The sequence below is a fragment of the Mandrillus leucophaeus genome, unplaced genomic scaffold (genome assembly GCF_000951045.1).
Source record: "Mandrillus leucophaeus isolate KB7577 unplaced genomic scaffold, Mleu.le_1.0 Scaffold47, whole genome shotgun sequence".
Lineage (NCBI taxonomy): Eukaryota > Metazoa > Chordata > Mammalia > Primates > Cercopithecidae > Mandrillus > Mandrillus leucophaeus.
The window spans coordinates 7,615,444-7,639,547 of record NW_012105031.1 but is presented as its reverse complement, the minus strand read 5'-3'; the positions used below and the strand labels follow the sequence as shown (position 1 = coordinate 7,639,547).

At 33.9% G+C, this 24,104-nt stretch overlaps 1 pseudogene across 1 annotated transcript in view; it reads left to right on the top strand.

Moving 5' to 3' along the window:
* The window catches only part of LOC105550212, a 40,900-nt pseudogene extending 17,499 nt beyond the window's left edge, over nt 1–23,401 (top strand). The window contains exon 2 of the transcript XR_001007665.1: nt 23,358–23,401. The product of XR_001007665.1 is annotated as a 60S ribosomal protein L5 pseudogene (transcript). The remainder of the gene's footprint in view (nt 1–23,357) is intronic.
* Nucleotides 23,402–24,104: the final 703 nt, after the last annotated feature.

Below are 24,104 nucleotides of genomic sequence, written 5' to 3'. Positions count from 1 at the left end.
TATTATTATTTACTCAAGTGAAATACATTGAGTTACATACCATTATATCTTGAGTGGGCTCAGCTTTAAAGCATGCTGATAATTCACCTGTTTACTGGTAGGACAAAGGAGATTGATGTAGGCTTATTCCTAGACTAATGGTCAAGACAAAGCTGGTGCAAGGTATGTTTGGCAACAGGCAAAATTTAAGTGTTCAAAAAAAGACTAAAAATAAAAAGTAAAAAAGAATATAATATCAGCCTAAAGGAGGTTTCCAAGGAAGGACTCAACTGTTTGGTGGATGAATTAGTTACCATAGCACTAGCTGCTGAAAGAGATTAAATATTGAAATCACAATAGCTTAATATTCTGGAAGTCTAGCTATTTCTCATTTAAAGGTTTCTCAGAGGCAAATTACTATGTGTGTTGACATCTAGCTGACAGACAGGAAAGAGAAGGTGAATCACTCCATAGGAATTTTTTACATGCCCAGCCAGGACTGAATGTACATCAAATATATTCACATTCATTGACTGTAGGTATATTATCTGCCATATCTACCTGTGCAGGAGGCTGGGAGATATTGACTAGCTAGGGGTTCTCAAAGAAAGGGAAATGAACTTGGTGTAGAGTTTTTCAGTCTTTCCAGAGCACTTGAGAAATTATTTATACTCAGAATTAATCAGAGGCATTATCCTCATTTTAATGGTCCTGAAACTTTTGAACATTTTCACAAGGTAAAGAGCAGAATATACAGACTGTAGATAGAAAGATTATGATCAAACAACAGGTCTCTGCTAAGCAGGTTACCTGAAGAAAAAATTCAAAAACTAAAGTTAGGAAGGCAGAAATCTTCTCCAATGAACTAGGAAAATAATGAAGAACTATGTAAAAAATACAGCTTAGTGGTGAGAGGTTCTTGGTACTCATCTCAAATATATCAGATATCAAGCTTCAATAATCACAGTTTTATAGCTAACTCGTGGAAAGGTGGATGAGGGCAGAATCAGTGACAGAACAAGAATGACTAGATCTGGAAGTGTCTTAATGCCCATAGTTGAGCAAGAGGGGCGTTAGTCTCTGGCAAAAAATGTACCAACGTTTCACTGACTTAAAAATACATTAAGTTGTTAAGTTAGGATAATGCCCACGCAGTACAGCCCATTCTTTAGTCATTGGTCCTTCAATATCTATATTCAGATTGTAATTTTTACCTGCATGTATTATTTATCTATGTGAACAGATTATATTTACATTTTCACTTTAAGATATAGCACTTTAATATATTTACAAATTTGAATTATAAATCTGTAAAACATTGTAAATTCATAAAACATATTTTACTTAAAGACTTTGTCAGAAAATTAAGGGAGAATTTTTAAGCTCACACACCGGGGCCTATCATGGGGAGGGGGGAGGGGGGAGGGATTGCACTGGGAGTTATACCTGATATAAATGACGAGTTGATGGGTGCTGACGAGTTGATGGGTGCAGCACACCAACATGGCACAAGTATACATATGTAACAAACCTGCACGTTATGCACATGTACCCTAGAACTTAAAGTATAATAATAATTTAAAAAATAAATAAATAAATAATAAAATAAAATAAAATAAGGAGAATGAAAACCAAGTATTTGTTCAGTATTTGCTACTTAATGAATTAAAAATAACAATTTAAAGTTTAAGGAATTAACAGTGCTATAAGAATGTACATGATTATTCTTTTGATGAGAAAGTATATATTTTAAATGGTTCTACATATTACCCTTATAAGAATTTATGATATCTACAGTAAAAAACATAGTTTTTACTAAAAAATAAGTTTTAAAACATTTCATAATTCACATAATTAAAGGTGATTTAATCAAATAGAAACTGTTTGGGCCCTTTGCTTAATAGAATCTGTCAAAATCATTGTCCCACTTGATATGAGGTCAGATATACTGTATTAAGCATACCTATATCATCAGAACAATCTACATACTAATAGAAAAACACCAAAATTTGCTATCATGTGCAATTAAATGCACATGTTGCATAGAATTTACTTCAACAACATTTCAATTTCTCAATATTGGTGTTTATATTACTGACATTAAAAAGTGGACTTACAGAGGCAGAGGAAGTACAACTTAGCAAATCAGTTAATGTGTGTAATTGTAATTATTGAATTACTTCTTAAAATGCCTTTAGTACCTGGTATATTCAAGGTAACATAAATATAAAAAGATTAAAATGAAATTCTTTAATATAAATAATTTACTTTATAAAATAAATTTATTTCAAATAATAGTTTTACTTATTAAAATTTAATTTGCTTTAAATCATAAATAGTCAAAGTGAGTGATTTAAGTCTTTATTCCATGAACTTAAACAGTGTGCAAATGATTACAAGCAAGATAATCCATTTGGTCTCAACCAGGATGCTAATTTTTTTTTTCCAGGATGCTAAATTATACCACCATTTGCTATAATCCTAATATAAGAGAAAAAGGGAAATCAGATAATACACATACACACTAGATGAGACACACACACAAAAAAATCCCACCAAGAGAAAAAGAAAATAGCAAACAAGCAAACAAAATCACAATTAGATAATATTGCAAGATATGCACCATTCAACAACATTTTATCGTAACAGGTGTTGGAGATACAGAAGCAAGTAAGATAAGTACATTCCTGCCCAAAATTTTATCTGTCATTTGAAAGAAAAATATTTTAATCATGAACAACCGAAAAAAAGGAGTGCAGAGAACTGTGGAGCAAATAAGTGAAACAATGAGCCTAGTCTGGAGTAGCAGCATTTCACATGAGTCATAAAAGACAAATAGGATTAAGCAAGGTAATGAAGGAAAGAGGAAAGAAACCAAAAGTAGCACTGTAAATGTCCTAAAGCAAAATGGAATATAACCAAAATGTAGTTCCATATTCCTTGAACTAAAACTGCCTAAGGAATTGTGGCTATAGCAGAGACTAAACATAACAAGTAAGCAAAATCATGCAGAATATAATGGATCATAGTACAGATGCTGCACATTTCCTAAGGGAAGTATGAAGCAGAATTATAAAATGATATTCCTTTATTTTCAGTGTAAAATGCTTGGCATTGGTTAATAACCGAGTTGAGAGACCAGAAAGAAACTCATTTCAATAATCCTGGGAACAGGAGGTTGAGGTTCCAGTGAACTATGATCACACCACTGCACTCTAGGCTGGATGACAGAGTGAGACACTGTCTTTAATAATAATAATAATATTCCAGGGGAGGGAAGAGATGGAAGGTGCTGGTATGAATCGCAGTATTGATAGTGGTGTTAAAGAGAATGGGAGCAACAAAAGAGATATATATGGAGTAGAATTAATATTTATGTGAAGTGGAATTGATCAAATTTAGAGATTAACTGCCTATATAGGTTTAGAAAGGGATTAGATTTTGAAAAATATGGCTGCCCTTTTTTGTCATAAACATAGTTAAAGATACAATATTCTAAAATAGGAGAGAGTAACAGAAAAAACAAATTTGGGAAATAAATAATTGATGAGTCTGTTGATGGAATGTCCAGCAACCATTCAAGTTGAGATGTCTAGTGGCAAAACAGATTTATAAGTCTGAGAGTGAGAAGACTGCTCAAACCTAGAGGCAACTGGAGCCACAGGAGTCAATATAGTCACCTAAATATGTACATGAAGTGAGAAGAGAATATACATATGAGAGATTGCTGAAAACTCCAACAAATAATGGCTGGGTAGGGAGGAAAGCCATCAGAATAATTAATGGGTATTAGTCAAAGATGATGAAAAAAATATATTTTCTTCCTACACAATAGAATTCACTTAAGAAATAATTAAATAAATGTTAATGCCATGTTTTCGTAACTTGTTTATTTGGTGGTAGTAAGTTAAAGAGGTTCTGTTTTATCTTATCTCTGACTTTTTTTTTTCTTTAATTTTAACTAGATGAGGCGATTGTTGAGATTGGAGGGAGAATAAGGATGTCAGATATATATATATATATATATAGAGAGAGAGAGAGAGAGAGAGAGAGCACGGACAGCAAGATTAATTTTAACTAGATGAGGCGATTGTTGAGATTGGAGGGAGAATAAGGATGTCAGATATATATATATATATATATATAGAGAGAGAGAGAGAGAGAGAGAGAGCACGGACAGCAAGATTTATTGTGAAGAGCGAAAGAACAGAGTTTTCACAGTATGAAAAGGGACCCTAGAAGGTTGCCCAGATGTCAGAAATTTGTAAAAGTACAGAAGATAATAAGCAAAACCAAGTGTATTGATCTGGGATTGCAGTTTTGCTTTATAGGGGTATTAAAAGGATAAAGAGCCAAGGAAATTTAGTGTATCTTCAAAAAGATGCATTCAGTTTAACCACAGAATTTAAACTCAGTGAGGTCAGGAGGGTCTGTCCAACGGCCAGGGGAAATGAACTACTTGGTAAAGCAGAGTTATCATGGATGTGGTTGTGCATGGAGGCAGAATGAATAGAAGGTTCTTCTCACACAGTGAGACATCTAACTTAGAGATGTCAGAGCTTGAACATCATTAATCAATGATAAATTCCAGGATGTGACCATGAGAATAATAACTGATCAAAAGAAGAAAAGAGGATTTTTGAATTATAGACTTTTTGGTTAGAGATCTAAAAGGCTAGACGGTTATATGGTTGGTCAGCACGGATTTTGAATTCACTCAGGACGAAAGCAAATACTGCATCACAGAGAGAGAAAATATGAATCAAGAACCAGATTTCCATGAATGAAATAGTATATTTAGTAGCCTTAAAGAATATACCAATGAGTGGTAGAGAGTGAAATGGGTACATGAAAAATACTATAGAGTAATTTTTTAAATAGTGCAACAACTATTTTAAGTGGTTAAGTTGATGCATAAAAAGATATTACACTTAGTTCTTTTCGAATAGAAGGTCAGTAAAAATAAGCATTCTTTATTTAGGAGAACTATGGTGGATGTTGTCACTTCATAGGTGGGTAAGGTTTTTATTAAAGCATGAAAATATGAGGAACGGTTGGTAAATTAGTTCAAGTGTAGGAAACGTTTTTCAAGAAGTGGGAAGTCTGAAATGTATTGCAAGGAATTGAGAGTGATACCAGGATTTGAAATTTGGAGCAGGAGAAATGAGGGGAGAACCTGCTAATGAGGTTTCCAATTGTGGATGTTTATTCACAAAAAGCAAGATTTAATTAATACTGACAATATATTGGTGGTAGGTAGTCATATATAGCTGCTCTTGAAAGAATGAAAATGACACTTTTATGCACAACACGCACAGAGTTTCCAAAATACGTTTAGACGGCATCCATTTTTGATGCAACATGCTCTCCCAACTACGGTCCCGGACATCCTTATATGCAGGTGGCAAATATTAAGTATTGCATAAAGAGAGTCATAATATGAAAGAGCAATTGAGATCCAAAATATTTATTCAACAGAAAGACATTTATGCTACTCATAATTTATTTGCATTTTGGTAAAAATATTCTATTTTCAATTTCTTATATCAAATTATAAAAAGTTATCTTCCTTTCTTTTATAAATATAGAACACATATAACATAAGTTTTGCTACCAGATTTTTAATTTTCCATGTTTTGTGTAATGTATGGGTTTTTTATTTGTTTTTTTACAAATTATTTTGTTAAATATATTATTTCCAACCACTGTGACAGTTTTTATATTAAATTATAATTTTAGTTAATAGTCATTTTATATATTTTGATTAGATTCAATGTAGTCTGCATTTTGTAGTAATATGTAAAGAAACACTGTTCTTCAAAAGTATTTACTTTTCATATTTCCCGAGAAAAATGATACTCAAGTTTTACATTATATACTCTTCTATTATAAATAGCAGCTCAAAGCAAAATGGATATTTTTCCCCTTCAACATTTAAATTATTCAAAATCTGTTTTGAAGCATATCTAGAAGTTATATCATATATTTCAGAATAAAATATAAAGCCAATGGAAAGAAAGAAGAATTCACAAAGTGAACTGAAAAGTACCAGCCAAAAAGGCAGAAGAGGAATAAAGATGTGGTGTTATGTGAATTTAGTGTTTAATAGTATAAAATGTCACAGCAGGACAAATATAACTAAATTTTTAATTGAATTTTACAGGAAATAAGTAATGGCAATGTTGGCAAGAGCAGTTTACGTATGTTGGAAGGCATTAAATCCAAACTGCAGCTGTGAGTTAAGGAGTGACTGGGAGGTACAAAAAGAGAGGAAGCAAATAGAAAGTAGAAATATGTCCTAAGAAGGGGAGATAAAAGTTTTAGCTCTTGTTAATTTTTACTCAGTCAATTATTCTTGAAAATATGTTTTATACACATTCTTATAAGGAAGACAATGCAATATTTTTAAGGTAGTTGAAGCAAAGATGACATTTTACAGTTCATCGATTTAACAGATGTGCGCCAGGCAGGGTACAAGGCTTTGGGAACCCATAATAAATAAATAAAATCCATGTGAACAAACTTGCCATTTTACTAGAGCTATCATTCTGGTGTCTGAGAGACAAACTATATATGTATAAAGGTGTATGTGTTTGTGTGTGTGTGTATATATATATGTGACATATATGAATATATTTGTATACATTTGTGTGACATATACATGGTATGTGTGTGTGCGTGTGTGTCAAAATCATTACATGTACTATGAAAACTAACAAAGTAGCATAGGCAAAACCAAGGGTGAAATATTGCTACATTACCCCGAGACTTAAGAGAAAAATTATCTAGAAAGCTTATGTTTGAGTAGGACCTGAAAAAAGTTAAGACACGAATTAGGAAGATCTCCAGAGGAAAAGAATCCCAGGAAAAGCAAACAAGTGCTAGTCTCAGGTGTAAGCCTGCTTGCTGCTAGAGGGAAAGGCGATTCCCCAGAGTTAGCAGGAGGCTAGGTTTTTAAGATATTTTAGACCATTGTAAAAACTTCGGATTTAATTCGAATGAAATGCAAAGCCATTATAGTGACTCAATCTGTTGTACTGTTTTGTTTGAGTGACACTTGTGCACATTTGGGACTAGGGCACTTTCTCACTTCTGTATTAAATAGAAACTGCTAGAGGAAAAGGAAAGCAGAGAGAGAGAAACAAAAAAAAAAAAAGAAAAAAAGAAGCTTGCAATAACTATTCCGGGTAGGAACGCAAAATAAAATCAGTCAGATGAGATACTTTGAAGAGGTGTGAATTAGACCACATTAGTGACCACTTGTGTGTTATAAGACAGCAAATAAGAACAAATCTAAGGTTTGTTGTTACAGTGGTGGTATTTGCTTTCTTGTTTTGCGTAACCAAAAAAAAAAAAAAAAAGTTGCTATTTAAGACTGTGAGATATACCTGTTTGAAAGGGAAAAATAAAATTTCGGCTTGAGTTATATAGGTATATATTTAAGAAAATGTCAGGGTTAGTTATTTATGTATTAGTGTCCTTTGAATGTATTCTGAGTGTTGAACACACAAAAGATTTAAATATATCCAAGAAGTCTGAATTGCATAAGAAAACATTACTTCCTGGAAATTCATTTTAATAAAAGTGATAGGCCAAATGAAATAAACTCTCTGTTTAAGAGAGAGAGATAGGATTTTTAAAATTATTTACAGAGGACTTGAGATGACGATTTTCAAAACTTCTGTTGGTAAATATTGAGTTAAATAATAGTATTTATTTTGTTTATTAAAACTTTATATCTCTGAAGATGAATATCTTGGGGGAGTATTATTACACTGCATGTCGAATATCACAATTATTAATTTAACTTTGTGTATCTGCAATGTAACAAATAGGAATTAGGAGAATGGGTTGTATTTGAAATAACCATCATAAAATAACATATTACATGCTTTACAATTAAGTAAATGTTTCCATATGAATAAATTTAATTTTTTCAATCATTTGAAAAATAAATTATATTTTTCCATAATTTATGTGCCCATTTAGTCTCCTACTGGTGATACATACAGACAATAACATTTAGCTGAGTAAACATGAAAAGTGACAATGCTTTTTACTCAGTTCCGTAAGCCAATCCAGACAAACTGCCAATATTTATACTTATTTTCTTATTGGAAGCCAGCATCCACTTTGTTATATGTTCAGATGTGTGCTTTTGATATCCACTAAATACACATCATTATAAGAAACCCAGACTTTATCAATAACCTTCTGAAGAATAAATAGACTTTTGTTAATCAATTAGATAAAATATATTAGGTAAGAGCTGATAGAACCACCGTTTTCAGAGTACATGCTGCATGATCATGGCAAAAAGCAAAGTTAAAATAAAAGAAGTAGTAAAATAATATATTTATACCACAATTAAATGCACGTAATGTTACCATTTTATAATAAAAGGTATTACTAATTTACATAGTAATAGAAAAGAATATAATAGAACTACATATAGATATCAGCATCTTTCAAATACATATTTTCAAATATATTACATAAATTTTAATTAAAAACATCCTCACAGAGTCAGGCGCATTGGCTCACACCTGTAATCCCAGCGCTTTGGGAGTCTGAGGCAGGTGGATCACCTGAGGTCAGGAGTTTGAGACCATCCTGGCCAACATGGTGAAACACCATCTCCATTAAAAATACAAAATTAGCCAGGCATGGTGGTGCATGCCTGTAATCCCAGCTACCCAGGAGGCTGAGGCAGGAGAATCGCTTGAACCCAGGAGACAGAGGTTGTAGTTAGCCGAGATTGTGCCATTGCACTCCTGGCAACAAGAGTGAAACTCTGTCTCAAATAATAATAATAATAATAATAATAATAATAATAATAATAATGCTCGCATTCATCAATTTATATGGAGGAAACAGTTTAAATTAATTTATATAACCATATATAGTATTGTCTCTTTACAAAACATAACATAAATCTATGTTATTAATAGAAGTGTATTTTATAAACATGTTTAAATCATACAGACGGTGATTCTTAAAGTATGGATTAAATATAAATTATATGCCTGCAAATAACATAAATTCATATACTATCTTATCTTATAGAAAGTCTTTCTAGGCAACCAAATTTAATTCATAATTCATCCTTGCAGTTTTGATTTATAATTATAATCAGAAGTGCAAAAATAAAATAGCAAAATCACACAAAGTATGTTTGAGATACCAAAAAAAAAAAAAAAATCTCAGAAGAGTAAAGACTTTATTATAATCATTAAAGAAGTTAGTTTTAAATCAATATTGGCTTATACTAAACTTTGTTCCTGTAGTCACTAGTAGTTCCATTATGAAAGGTTTGCTAAGTATGTAATAATAATTGAAAAAGAATGCAAAGGAAGTTATTTGTAGAAAAAATGTGATCATTCTGTGTTGGAAATTTTAGGACTGTTTGACATTCAGATTTCCAGCTTTTTATGAATGAAAAATCAAATACGTAATTAATGCTTCTCATAGAGAATGAGCCAAACTAGTAATAAAAGTAACCACAATTATAGGGTGTAATCATGATATTGCTCCCTTTTAGTAATAGCAGAAACTGCAATTACTTTTGGACCAACCTAATATACCAGTCAGATTCAAATGGGGAGTTTAGGGTTGGTAGGTGCCTGAGCTCTACAATGTTGTCCATTCCCTTCTGTATTTTTGTACCATCAGGACTAAGGTGTAGTGCTCCTCTGCGTAATAAGTTCTAACGCTTTTGCTGTTTTCCAGCCAATGAAAAACAAAGTGTAAGTAGACATCTGATCATTTGAAGGGCGTGATTGAGAAGTTATACATTTCAATCCTTTTACATCCCAGTCACCCCACTTAACTGTGGGTGAAATGTAGTGTCAATTTTGGTGTTCATGTAAGCTAATAAACTTTGAAGGGAGATGAATTATAAATTAGGAAACAAGGAAAGAATGAAGAACAGAACAAAGGTTGGGGTCTCTGTTAAACTTTTATTATTTTCAAAATGTAACAATTTTTAAAATATTCATGTATGGAAAGATTTCTGACACATGAGAATACAATACACTGTGATGAACCAAAGTGAACAATTAAGAAAAATAATTATATATAATAAATTTCCAATTAAATAGCTTAATACTGTCTTAGTCCATTCAAGTTGCTATGACCAAATATTGCAGACTGGGTAATTTATGAAAAACAGAAATGTACTGCTCACAGTGCTGGAAGCTGGAAAGTACAAAATCCAGGTGCTGGTAGACTCAGTCTTTGTTGAGGGCTGTGTCTCCTTTGCCTTCTTGCTCTACCCTTACATGATAGAAAGAGAAGGAAAGTTCATTTGAGCCTCTTTTATAAGGGCACCCATTTTATTTATGAAGGTAGAGCCAACGGGAAATAATCACTTTCCAAAGATCCCAGCACTCAATACTATTAATGTTAGGTTCCAACATACGAATTTGGGGAGGACACCTATATTCAAACCATAAAAAAATACTAAATATGTTTTCAGGATACATCAGTTTATGATAGTCCATTATGTATGAAAATTAAGGGAAAATACCATACTTTGAGGAATACAGTTTATTTATTTATTTTTTAAATTTTTATGTTTTCTTATGTGTACATGGTAGGTGTATGTGTTTATGGAGTACATAACATGTTTTGATACAGGCATGCAATGAGTAATAATCACATCATGAAAATGATGTATTCATCCCCTCAAGCATTTATCCTTTGTGTTACAGACAATCCAGTTACACTCCTTTAGTTATTTTAAAATGTACAGTTAAATAATTATTAACTATAGTCACCCTGTTGTGTGATCTAATTCTTTGTCCCATTCATTCTAATGATTTCTTTAAAACACTAACCATCCCAACCTACTCCCAACCTTCCCACTTCTATGCACAGGATCTGGTAACTGTCGGTCTACTCTCTATGTCCATGACTTCAATTGTTTTGTTTGTAGGGCCCACAAATAAATGAGAACAGTTGATGTTTCCAAGTGACAGAATTTCTTTCATTTTTATGGATGAATAGTATCCCATTATGTATACGTATCACTTTTTTGTTTTTGTTTTTGTTTTTTGAGACGGAGTCTCACTCTGTCGCCCAGGCTGGAGTGCAGTGGCACCATCTCGGCTCACTGCAAGTGCTGCCTCCCAGGTTCACGTCATTCTCCTGCCTCAGCCTCCCTGATAGATGGGACCACAGGTGCTCACCACCACACTCGGCTAATGTTTTTTTATAATTTTAGTAGAGACGGGGTTTCACCATGTTAGCCAGGATGGTTTCGATCTCCTGACCTCATGATCTGTCTGCCTCGGCCTCCCAAAGTGCTGGGATTACAGGTGTGAGCCACCGCTCCAGCCCCACATTTTCTTTATCCATTCATCTGTTGATGGTCACTTAGGTTGCTTCCAAATCTTAGGTACTGTGAACAGTGCTTCAAGAAACATGGGAATACAGATGTCTCTTTAATATACTTATTGCACTTATTTTGGGTATATACCCTGTAGAAGGATTGCTGGATCTTACGGTAGCTCTGTCTTAAGTTTTTTGAGAAACCTCCAAACTATTCTCTATAGTATAGTAATTACTATAAGGTGCGTATAGCAATTTATATTCTCATTAATAGTGTGCAAGGGTCCTCTTTACTCCACATCCTTGCCAGCATTTGTTATTGTCTCTCTTTTGGACATAAGCCATTTTAACTATTGTTTGCAATTTGTAAGCATTTTGTATATCTTCTTTTAAGAAATGTCTATTCAAATATTTTGCTCATTTTTAAATCAGATTGTTAGGTTTTTTCCTATAGAGTTGTCTTAGTTCCTTATATATTCCGGTTATTAATCCCTTATCAGACAGATTGTTATATATTTAATATATAATTAATATATTCTGGTTATTAATGCCTCCTAAAAAAGATCTAACATATAATGTATTAATATAATTATTAATACATTAATTAATAATTACTGTTATTAATCACATGTATTTCACTCAAGGCCCTGGCACTCTACAATCAGCCAGTGACAAAGACAGCCAGGCTTGCATCTTTCCCTTCAGGGCAGTGAATTCCTCTAGGTCTTTGGCAGGTCCAGAGTGCTGTCCAGGAGTCAGGGACCAGATCCCAAAATCTTAGAAGTCTATCTGGTGTTGTGTTGTACTTTGGGTGAGCTGACACTCAAACCACAACACACAGTCCTTTCCATCCTTCCCTCCTCTTTCTAAAGGCAGAGGAAGCTCACCCTGTGGACATCGCCACTACTGGCCATGAGGAGTCCTGTCAGACTACCACATCTTCCCATAAGACCTAAGGACTCTTAACTCAGCTTGTGGTGAATGCTGCCAGGATTATGATGCACCCTCAGGGTACTGGGCTCCCCTATGGCCCAGGGCAGGTCCAGACATGTCATCCAAAAAGCCATTTCCTAGAATTGGGGACCCCAAGAACCTGCTTTGTTCTTTACTCCCCTTGCATATGAGTTGGTAACTACGGAGCGAGACAGAGTCTTCTTTACTTTTCCCTCTGCTTTTTCCAAGCAGAACAAGTCTTCTCCTGTAGCCACCCCATCTGGGAATGTGTTCAGTCTCACCTGAAGCCAGCAAATCTCAGAGTCTCATCCAAGGCCCATGACCTACTATCTGGGTATTTCTGCTGCTTATTCAGAGCTCAAGGGCTATTTGGTTAGCAGGTGATGAATATTGTCAGGACCAGGTCATTTCTTTTAAGGTATCAGGTTCCTTTCTGGCCCAAGAAATGTCTAGAAATGTCATCTGGGAGCTTGGGCCCAGAAAGGGGGCCTCATGACTCTTACTGGTGCCCTATCCTGCTGCAGCTAAACTGGTATCCAAGATGCAAGACAAAGTGCACCACTATTCTCTCTCCTCTCCTCAACTGAAAGAAAAGGGTCTCTTTTGGAGCCATAAGCTGTGCAGCCTGGAGTTAGGGAACTGGTAATGCCAGTACTCCCTTAGCCACCGCAGCTGGTGTCTCAGTAGGTCATGTGCCTCCCCAGTCTGCTGCCTCTGGGCCAAGTTCAGCACTAGGAATCACCACAGAGTTTCAGTCTTTGTGGCCTAGACTCCCTTTCAAGTTTATTTAGAGCCCCAGAGCACTTTAGCCTACAGTGGCGAGCCTAGTGGGAGCTCAGTTTCTGACCACTGGGGGCAGTGATTCCCCTCTGGCTAAGGCTGGTTTAAACGCTCCCTCTATGTGCAGACATGAGTAGAATTTGGTCCAGTATTTCTTTCTACTATAATAGTGCAGTACTGAGTTCATTGTCTCCCAATTGCTGTGTTCTCCCTCTCCACAGCAAACAGAAATGTCTCTGCACCATACTGTCGCTACTGGGAGTTGGGGGAGGAATGCCGTTGGTGATTCAAGGCTGTTTTTCCTACTGCTTCAGTGAGTCTTTCAGCAGTATAAAGTTAAAACCGCTAAATACCATAAAATACGTATTATGAGTGCTCATCTGAATTTTGGTTCTTATGAACGTGCTTTCTTGTGTGTAGATAGCCGTTAAATTGATGTCATTACAGGGGAGATGGTCAGCGGAGCTTTCTGTTCCACCATCTTGCTCTGTCCCCTCTGTCATTAAGCATTTTTTTAATCTTCCATTAAAACTTTACCTCAGATAAATCAAGGGTCGGTTAAGAGGAAGAACAGATAGAAGAATCAGAAAACAAACAGCAAGATGATAGATTTAAATGTAACCATGTTAATAATTATATTAAGTATAAATGATTTCAACCTTCAAAGTCAGAGAATATCAGTCCACTGATATAACTGAAATACATCTATGAGCTGTTCATAAAACATTTTAAGTACATTTCAAATGTAAATGAACAGACTGATTAAAAGTAAAAAGATGGACAAAGGTAACTGCGATAATCTTAAATAAACTACAGTGACTATATTAATATGAGACAAAACAGAATTCAGAGCAAGAAAGGTTATCAGATATAAAAATATATATATGTATACATATGTATAACATATATGTGTGTATATATATGAGATTCCTAATGCTGCCACAACAAACAACCACAAAACTAGGTGACTAAAACAACAGAATTGTACTGTTATGCAGTTCTTGAAGCCAGAAGTCTGAAACAGAGGTGTCAGCAGTATTTGTTCCTTTTGCAGGCTGGAAGGAAGAACCTGTTCCATGCCTTTTCTCCTAGCTTCTTATAATTTGCTGGCCATCTTTAGGATTCCTTGGCTTGTGACAGCATAATTTTAATCTTCAAATGATATTCGTCCTGTGTTTCTATATGTTCTTCCTTCTGCCTATGTTTCTCTCTGTCAACATTTCCTCTTTTTATAAGAATACCAATCGTATTGCATTAGGGTTTGTCCCCATGACCTCATTTTTATGTGATTATTTCTTTAAATATCAGATTTAAAAAAAAAAAAAAAGTCACATTCTGAGGTACTAGGGGTTAAGATTTCCATGTATTGTTTTGAAATACAATGTTCAACCCATAACAAGGAGAACTTCATAATGATGAAAGGGTCCAATTTTCAAAAAGATAGCAATTATCAGTATGTTTTTACTTTATAACAACGAAAATACTTGAAGTAAATTCTAATAGGACGAAAATAAGTAGACAAATGAACGATTTTAGTTGTGAATTCAGCACTCCTAATATGTATGTAGATATAAATGTTAATAGTGAGAAGAAAAATGGATAAACAACCCAACTGCAAACAGTCAAAGTAGACTAAAATTGATTCTCTGCAAAGAATCATATATAAGATATATGAATGGCCAGTAAACACATGGAAATGAACTGAATATCATATATTATTAGGAAAAATAAATCCAAACTACGAAGTGATAATCTTTCCACAGCCATTAGGATGGTAAGATTTAGGGAGTGAAAGCATCAAGTGGTGTTGAGAATGAGGAGCAATTTTAACACTGCTTCTCTGCTATCAAAATTGTCACATATGGGCCGGGCGCGGTGGCTCAAGCCTGTAATCCCAGCACTTTGGGAGGCCGAGACGGGCGGATCACGAGGTCAGGAGATCGAGACCATCCTGGCTAACACAGTGAAACCCTGTCTCTACTAAAAATACAAAAACTTAGCCGGGCGAGGTGGCAGGCGCCTGTAGTCCCAGCTACTCGGGAGGCTGAGGCAGGAGAATGGCGTGAACCCGGGAGGCGGAGCTTGCAGTGAGCTGAGATCCGGCCACTGCACTCCAGCCTGGGTGACAGGGCGAGACTCCGTCTCAAAAAAAAAAAAAAAAAAAAAAAAAAATTGTCACATATGGGTTGGCTCTGTGTCCCCCTGAAAATCTTATGTGGAAATTTAATCCCCACGTGTCAAGAGACGGACCTGGTGGGAGGTGATTGGATCGTGGGGCAGTTTCCCCCATGCTGTTCTCATGATAGTGAGTTCTCACGAGAATTTATGGTTTAAAAGTGTTTGGCAGTTTCCGCTTTGCTTGCGCTTTCTGTCCTGCCACGTTGGAAGAAGGCGACTGCTTTCCCTTCACCTTCTGCCATGATTGTAAGTTTCCCTAGGCCTCCTGAGCCTCATGTGGAAATGTCAGTCAATTGAACCTCTTTCCTGTATAAATTACCCAGTCTCGGGTAGTATCATTACAGCAGTGTGGAAACAAACTAATACATACACCATCTTTCCATAAGAGAGTTTGGCAGTTTCACAGCCAGTCAAAAGTTCTTAGCAGTGTTTTGGTGTTGCTGACAACCATATATACATTTGGTAAAAATGAATTAAACTGTACTACTGAATCTTACTATTTCTGAATGTAATCGTTATGCAAATTGTATCTATACTAAGTTGATAAAGAAGAAGAGAAGGAGGAAAAGGAGGAGGAGAAGAGAAAGAGGAGGAAGAGGAGGAGGAGGAGGTGGAGGAAGAAATGGAGAAATAAGTAGAGCAGGAGCAGTTTATGGGTCACTATCAAAGTAACTGTTAGTAAATTGAGTGCTACGTATATTGATTATCTTGTACTTCTGATACTAATTGTGCAAATCAGTTCATACTTGAATGACAAACAATTGTTGCAGTAATATTCTGTCCTCTGAGAGAAAATGCTTTTATTATATTGAATAATGGAATGCTCTCGACACTCTAAATATAGAAAATTATTTCATGCTTCACGCATTTTATTATATATATTTTTGTCTATATGCATTGAAGTGCAAAAGAAGATTCTTATGTTTAAGAATTTGGGCATTCATAATACACGTGCATAAAATAATACCGTAAGATACTATGCATATTTTACAAAGGCCTTGTTGGAGAGAAAAACAAAGGTTTAAATCTTAACTCTAAAATAATGTATTTCTTTCTGCCTAAAATAGTATGCTATTCGATATCTCTGTAGCATTTGTCAGCCCTCCAGGAAAATAGTGCTTCAACTTGGTCATAGAGAAGGACACATTGTCTCAGAAAATCAAGACCATTTTTAACCTAAAATTTTATTTGAAACATCATGGTTTGTGGAGGCCTTTATTACTAAACATTTCTTGAAGACATTTTCAATAGTAGTTTTTCATTTTATTTTCCATAGTTTGATTGATTTTTCCTTCTGCCAAACAGGCATTATGATTTAATAACACTCATTAAAGGTATTTGTTTGTGTATTCATTTCTCAGACTTATATCTGTAGAGTTTACCTCAAATATAGGCAAAATTAATTCCAATGAAGTGAACGGTAAAGGTCCAAAAAGAGTAGGGGTTTCTTTAATGTGTTGTATTTATGCTGTGATGATACCTAAACTACTTGAAAATTCTCATATTCTAAGATCATGTCTTGAGAGAGAGAGAGTAAAATGTGAAAATAATTGTTTCTACATTTTATTGTATTATGAACTATACTGTTTTGCTTTTTATGTCATTTGAATAAAAATAGGATATCTAAATTTATCAAATTTTATTTCTGGGGTAATTTTCTTATCAACAGATAAGAACTGTATATACTAGTCTTCCCAAAACGTACAGTACTCATCCCCAAAGAGTTGACCAGTATCATCACAGCTGTATCAAGTATGGCATATTATATTCTAACCAGAAAGAAACTAAAGTGTATTCTCATGGTTACTTGGAACAAACAAAAATAAAAGAGTTAAAACAATATTTTAAAAGTAAAAAAATAAAATAAAATGAGAGTTTGCATTATCTTTAATACTCATTAATCTCTTTCAATTTTTCAATTTTTGGTTATGATACTATTTGAAACAAATTGAATGCCAAACTAATTTTTCTATATAAGATAGAGACTATAAACTTGAGTTACAAGGAATAAACTGTTTCAAAACAAAGTATTAATAGAGGGTAAGAAGAGATCTATACATCTATCTACTATCTATCTTTTAAATCTATCTGCCTATATATCTACATTCATATCATTAGAAAACACATGGACTATTTTCCATTATGAAAATACTGGTATTAATATTATATTCTCAGAATGCTATGCCCTAATTTCTTTAAAAAAAAAATCTAAATTAGTATTTATTCAACTAAGTATTTTTGTGAATGCAGAAAAACAAAGAAATTTTACAAAGTGAATCTTATGCCTAAATATAATTCTTAAAAAGGATTGTATTGGCTGGGTTCGGTGGCTCATGCCTACAATCCCAACACTTTGGGAGGCTGAGATGGGGGAATCACAAAGTTAAGAGTTCGAGACAAGCCTGACCAACATGGTGAAACCCTGTCTCTACTGAAAATATAAAAATTAGCTGGGCATGGGATGTGCACCTGTAATCCCAGCTACTCAGGAGGCTGAGGCAGGAGAATCACTTGAACCTGAGGGTGGAGATTGCAATGAGCTGAGATCGTGCCACTGCACTCCCGGCTGGGTGACAGAGTGAGACTCCATCTCAAAAAATAATAATAATGATAATAATAATAAAAGAATTATATTATATGACACATATTTATTCTGTTTAAGTAACATGTATTCCATTTTCTCAATATATGAGCACTTAAATTATAATGCATCTTATCTATGCAGCAGATGAGTGGTAATACCTTATTATAATGCCTATTACATCAGTGATCAATTTTATCTGTCTCATTAGCAGAGGTCCATGGTTCTTCATATCTACATTTACATTGTCTCACCTATAAAATGTTTCTTAATATAGACTAATAATGATTTTGTGCTGAGCAAACATCTTCAATGACTCAAGCAAGTTAACAAGTAAGTATTATGACACTTCAATAGATAAATCAAACCCTTAGAAACAATTATTCACTACATTGTAAATACTTTTTAATTTTCTGTATATTATGCCATTTTGACATCTTAAATTTTTCTGGCTGGAGAGAGACTGCCCTGCCTTGGACTAACCAATTTTTAAAAGATAATAAAGGGCCCTGCCTGGAGCTTCTCTTTGATAGCAAACTAATCAACCCAGAGCCATGCCTACGTTACGTGGTCAGAATACCTCACGATGCGGTATTGCTCTGCCATAATTATCTCAGGGTCAGGAACCAGGGAACGAAGTACCATTCCTATAAATCAGGATCACCAAAATTATTCAAATTAGCTAATCCTAAATTGTTCACCCTTGTTTGTCTTGCCTTTGTGTTGGAAATCTTCGTAAGCTAGAGGCCTAATTCTTCCTCTCTTTCCTGTCTTCTGCCTCATGACCATCCTGGTGTCTTAACCATGTGGCCCTTTATGGCATGTCTTAATTTCTATCTCTAGAACCTGAGTATAATACATTTTTTTTTTATTTCGCCTCTCTATGAATGCGCCTGACTGACTATCCTATGAAAGAATACAAAACACTAATTCATTCCAAAGCTCAAGGTTGCTAAGTATATAATGTCCTTCTAACTTTATGTTGTAGAAACTGTCAAACCAGTGTGTGTGTGTGTGTGTGTGTGTGTGTGTGTGTGTTTGAGACAGCATTTCACTCTGTCACCCAAGCTGGAGAGTGCAGTAGAGTGATCTCAGCTCACTGCAAACTTCGCCTCCTGGGTTCAGGTGATTCTTCTGTCTCAGCCTCCCTAGTAGCTGGGATTACAGGAGTCGGCCACCATGCCTGGCTAACTTTTGTATTTTTAGTAGAGACAGAGTTTCAGCAAGTTGGCCAGGCTGGTCTCCAACTCTTAACCTCAGGCGATCCGCCCGCCTTGGTCTCCTAAAGTGTTGGGATTACAAGTGTGAGCCACCGCGCCCCGCCAAACCAAAGTGTTTTGAGTATAAACTTGATGACTGTTTTCAAGTTTGCTTTAAATGTAGCAATTTGTAAGAGAAAACAATGAAATAAAAACGTTAAACATTGTCATTTATTTATTTTTCAATTTGTTCAGAATGCATTTTTGGCTTACTTGTATTGTTCATTATCTGATCTCCAAAAATGTGAAAGTATAAACAATTTAAAATGTGGTTTGAATACAAACCAGAATTTTCCTGATTGTCTCCTTTGATATTTATTTTCACTGTATCATTGCAAAGTTCAAAATGGATGCACTGTTACAGTAAAATTGGAGGAAACAGAATAGAGAAATCATCCTTTAAGACACAGAGTTTTATATTATCTTAGCACTATCAGTTTTCTGTTGCAGGAGTAATATATTGTTAACTCATATTCAGTTGACTCGTTTGCTCATAACACATTTATTGAGTACTTATCATTTGTAAGGCCCTCTGTCCAATATAACAATAAACAAGTCAATTATAGTTTCTCTCCTCATGAACTTAGGCACTTGCCAAAAGAAACTTGATCATCCTATATATTGACTTGTAGACACTGAAACCGTCAATGGGTTTGACCAATCATAACCTAATTTCTTCATTTTATAGCTATGGATAGAGTACCTACAACTTTTAAATTCATTTCTAAATTATTACAGATTCCTAAATCCAAGACCTTTTGATTCCCATGCCATTTCTTTCCCTTTCTGATTCCATACATTGCTTCTAATTTGGAAAAGGATTGGGGTTTACTTTTTCTCCTTAAGGGTACAACCCCCTCAGGTTTGAACACTGAAAAGCTTTATATTTTTATTGTTTAAATTTTTTCACATTTGTCAGAATGATATTGAAATCAGAGACTGATATGAAGACTGGATTATCTAATTCTTACATTAGGATAGAACTGATTATCAAATTCTTACATTAGGAAAGATTTACAAAAGACTGAAAAAGCAGCAGGGCACTACATTTTTTCTCTAGAGTGACTTGCATGTGGAGAAGGAAAATGACTACAACATAACTATCCTCTGAAAACATTTGTGTAAACATCTTCCTTTCAACTACAATCTGTAAAATACACATTTTCTGATTTGGTAGTTTAGGATTATGGTGCAGTTAAAAATCTATTGAGATTAAAGTTATTTCCTGAGAATGTACCATATTTAGGGCACTGAAATCTGTGCTATGAGTGAGGATGACTTATATATACCTGCTTGGTGTTTAATCTCCTATTTTAGATGATAATAGTAGAAGAATCTATCCATACACATATACAAGTGTCAGTCTAACAAAGCATTGACTTATGGTTACATTGTGAGTTATACAAATTAAATATTTTAAGAGAGGGAAGGTTGAAATCATCATGTCCTTGCTAAGAGCAGGTAAATGATCATGGCGGATGCTACATCTGAGTTGAATTTTATAGCACTAACAGTGTCTTAAGAAATGCTATTATAAAAAAGAATCATAAGGTCTAATTCATGGATTAGTAATTAGGATTTTTTAATATACAGGGGGCCTTTTAGTGGCAGGAAACCAATGATGTAGTCTCTTACAATTGGAATTTTAGATGCATTTTAAAATTCCATTTGATAAGTGATAAAGATATTTTAGGAAATTCATGATTATGCTATGATGCCATAGGGATGTCTCATCTTTTTTATTTTATTATTTTATTTTATTTTATTTTATTTTATTGAAATGGAGTCTTGCTCTGTCACCCAGGCTGGAGTGCAGTGGCGCAATCTCGGCTCACTGCAAGCTCTGCCTCCTGGGTTCACGCCATTCTCCTGCCTCAGCCTCCTGAGTAGCTGGGACTATAGGCGCCCGCTACCACGCCCGGCTAATTTTTTGTATTTTTAGTAGTGACGGGGTTTCACCATGTTAGCCAGGATGGTCTCGAGCTCCTGATCTCATGATCCACCCGCGTCGGCCTCCCAACCATTTTATTAAATACTGACCTTGAATTTGAAAAGCATATTTGACCATCATGACCTTCCTTCCTGTTATTGTCACCTGTTTCACCCTGGATTCTCTTCCCCATACTTTTTAACCCATTGGAGAGTTCACATAAACGTAATAGACATCAGTAGTATAATTGATATATATATATACACACATATATATATATATTCTGCTAAATTTTCTGAAACCTCAGTTAAACTGATACATTATATATAAAAATAACACAGGTATCTCACAGTCATTTTCAGTAATAGAAAAGCTTAAACAGTTAAAACTATGGTTTGAAAGCAAACTAAGGTTAGTCTGATTGTCTTGATTTGTTTTTATTCAGGATAAAATTTTATTTTGATTTTAAAATTAAGGGAAGAAATGATATTTCATTGTTGTAAAAGTATTAGTGAATTTATAAAACTTAAGAAATGATGGTGCATACTCTAAATGAAAAGGGTGTGATTTTTGCTAACAAGCACCAACGCCTTTGGGGATATTAGGAAAAGAGGTCTTTTTGATAAAGAATACATTAAAACATTCCTAATAAAATGGGTTTCTATCTGCTGCACTTTTTTCCTTTTGAAATGCAAGTAGAAACTCATTTATCCAGTATTTATGCTAGAAAATAGATGCTAGCTTTTTTTAAAATGTAATGCCTAGAGATAATAAGCACAGATGTAAGCAAAAACAGAAATTAGGTGGGAGAAGAAAATAAGTTACAAAGAGAAATAAATTAATCAATAACAGAGTCTGCTGAAAATATACCATTCCTAGCAGAAGGGTCTGCACATACATTAATAATAATAATAATAATGTCATATTTTGTGAAGTTATAAAAGCAAGTGTTGATTGGATGAGCCTGGGACACTGACTGTGGCTATAATGCTTACCATAATAATCAATCTGATACTGCATTTTGTATCCTGTGAAGAAAAAAAACAAATTTGAAATGGTTGAATAGCTTTCCTTCATAAACATGTGATTAGGTCATGTATGAACAAAATAAATGACTAAACTGTGATTATGTAAATAGAGATGGGATCATCTGAAAAATGCAGTAAGATATGGACTTGAAGTTTGCAAACTAATATATAAACATGTATATGTATTTACTACCTGCTAAGCAAGCATTAAAAAACTGATTTATATTCATGAATCTACTGAATTGTTCAGTAGAGCCAAAATAAATGTTATAATATTTGTAGCAATGTGGTGGTAAAAGTGATCTTATAAAGAGCTAAGAGGAAACTCTTATTCATTTTTACTTAAAATTAATTTTAAAGTGGGTGCCATTAAAACAATCAAAACAGAGAAAATAAGTATAATGGTAACAGTTTTATTCACAGAAAGCAAATTGACAAGATGATTGCCAGTATTTCTAATTTTAAAGTACATAAAAATAGGAATTTGTTGTGAAACGATTTGTAACCTACGTTACATAGACATAAATGAAAATACTGTATTATGAATTATATACAATTTATCAAATCTTAGTATATTTAAAATTTCCTGGTTGTGTATTATTAGTTAAATATACCATTTAAAACTTACAAATAATTTTTGGACACATAATACTCAACAGGTTTAAATTACTAATTTGACATATGATATGATGCAGAATGCCCTATGATATAAAAATATAGCAGTCCCTTTCCCTAAAAATATAAAAACTATTAATAAATAAAAATCTAAGAATAAAACTCTATTGTGATTTATAGAAGTTTTCATTAGGTTTGCTTTTCTTTTTCATTTTTAAACATTTCTAGCTTTGCAGCCAATTGGAATTGCAAGCTGTCAGAAAAATTGCCTGATTTATTAATTTTGAATAAATAACTTATTCTACAGCATTCAAATATAATAAAAATAATATGGACTAATATTCATTGAGTATATACATAAATTAACTCTTGAATCTCATAAAATTTTATTTAGTTAGGTCCTATTATTATTCCCATTTTACTGTGAGGAAACTGAGGCTCAGAGATGCCAAACAGTTTAGCCATTATACTTCCTTGAGTAAAAAGTGAAACTAAATTTGCAGCTTAGCTTTAAGGCTCATGCTTTTACCTTTTATGCTGTACTGAATGCTGTCGTTTTCTTACAACCTCATCATTTATCTTGGCCCACTGCTCCATTTACAGACACTTTGATTACAATACTTGGATAAAGTTTCTTCTTAACTGTCAACAGCATGAGACTCAAAGTTAAACGTTAAAAATGCTCCCAAATTCGTCACATCACATTTTTTTCCTTTTGATAGGTTATAAGACTGTCATTGCAAAGGAAGAGGACAGTAGTCATTAACCCATACTTTTATTTTTTTACAAGATTAGATTAACACTTAATATATTATTTTGAATTTTTAACTGTTGGAGTTAGAGAGAAAATTTATTTAAATATCTGTTAAAATATGCCCAGGAAGAAATGCATGAAAATGCTAAAACTGCCTCTCATGAAAACAGATATTTTACATTTATTTTGTATATATATACATTTTCTGTTTTCACCTGGCACTTGTGTTACTTTCAAAATCAGACAATTTTAATAATTTTTTAAACTTATTTCAATAACAATTAGAATAAAACAGTATATACTTAATAATTGATATGCTTGATAATTACAATAAAATAAACTACATTTCTTAATGGAGGATGCTATAATTGCTCTGTTTGATGGTGGCTGACTGAGTGATTTGACGAAAAATATTTGCTTCCAGTAAATTGATTCAGAAAATGAAAGTTAAAGAGAACAAGAACTTTAAGAATGAAGTATCTTGATCTTGAAAACATCACTTGCTGATGTTGCCATTGATTTTCATAAGCAATAACAAAAGATTGTTTTCAAACCAAGGAGTACTTGAAAGATTATTATTGTCTACACCATGCCTGTGGTTTATTGACTTAAGGATGTCAGTATGTGGCTGCTAGTTTAGATAATTGACATAATTGTTGAAATAATTATGAATATAATAACATATCTATTTTAAAGCCTTATTTTAGATATAGAG